At 28.3% G+C, this 1,345-nt stretch overlaps 1 non-coding gene across 1 annotated transcript; it reads right to left on the reverse strand.

Moving 5' to 3' along the window:
• Positions 1-718: 718 nt before the first annotated feature.
• TRNAC-GCA (transfer RNA cysteine (anticodon GCA)) lies at positions 719-789 on the reverse strand. Its single transcript has one exon. It is a non-coding gene; the product is annotated as a tRNA-Cys (tRNA).
• Between the last annotated feature and the right edge of the window lie 556 nt (positions 790-1,345).

The raw sequence follows: 1,345 nt of genomic DNA on the forward strand, positions 1-1,345 counted from the left end.
AGTTATAAGTCAATGAATGTTACTACCAGGTGGGAATATTAAGATTTCTCTTTTATCATTTCCTTAAGGATTTCATAAAAAAAGAATCAAGACAGATTCATTTGCATACTTATACTCTTCTTTCTATTTGAAATAGTCCCTTAAATGTCTCCCAATTCGTTCTCTAAAATAATTAAAAAAACTTTTTTTCTTTTCTATTCGATTTTAGAATCAAAACTTTTTAATTTTATTAGAATATAGAATATGAAAATCTAAAGAATACTTTTTTTGAATATTACGAAAGCGAATTAGCTAAATTAAAGCTATTAAATAGAATTGATCTAAATAAATAATATTGATAAAATGTGGAAGCACTCATAAACTTTAAATTAGTCTGTATAGAAGGTTTTTCTTCTGCCTTTTCTCTACCTAAAAATGGACTTTCCTATCCGACTTATTCTTAATCCAATCTAATAAAAGACCCAGTCAGGAGACAGACACTACAATAGTTGTGTAGTGAACGAACTATCATTTCTAAATTTATGGATTCCTTTTCACTACTAGAATCTTTCCTTGAATTCGAGACAAAAATATTTACAACATTTTTTAAGCTACTGATGCTTATAATTTCGAATCAAACGCAATTCTCAAGACTCCTTTTCCCTCGCTTGCTTCTGTTGGAAAAAAAGTTTTCTAAAAAAACGTAATATAATCTTTCATTTACAGTTTCTTATCGATCAGGCGACACCCGGATTTGAACTGGGGAAAAAGGATTTGCAGTCCCCCGCCTTACCACTCGGCCATGCCGCCAATAAAAATATAGATATGAAGTTTTTGAGAATACTCCCCCCTTTTCTTTCTATTGAAAAATTGAAAAACAATCTTGAGACAAATCGCAACCGTTAACTATTCTTTTATGAATTATTCTTGAATATTTGAATAGAAATTTTTTTTTCTTAATGAGATCAGAAAATAAAAATTGATACATAACCAATCAATATTGCTTTTTTTTTTAACTTTGTTCATTCTAATTATAACAGCAACTTTCAATATATGTAAACCCTAGAATATCAATTTGATCTGTTACACAGATATTATCTAATCGAGTATCTTATCCATATCTATATAGATATAGAATACCAATACTATACGGTATTTTCAAGAAATTATCGTGCTTATTCTTTTTTTACAATTTTCAATAGAAAATTTGTAAAAATTCACACAACATGTTATGTGTTTGTTATCCTGAACAAATATGACTGCAATAAAGTTAGAGACAGATCTATAGCTGCAGTTAAATATATGCATGTTTCAAAAATACAAGCCTTATTACATTACACATAACATACTCTAATCATATTCTCCC

Source organism: Vigna unguiculata, unplaced genomic scaffold, assembly GCF_037176805.1.
Source record: "Vigna unguiculata cultivar grain cowpea cultivar isolate G323 ecotype 2 unplaced genomic scaffold, ASM3717680v1 ptg000307l, whole genome shotgun sequence".
NCBI lineage: Eukaryota > Viridiplantae > Streptophyta > Magnoliopsida > Fabales > Fabaceae > Vigna > Vigna unguiculata.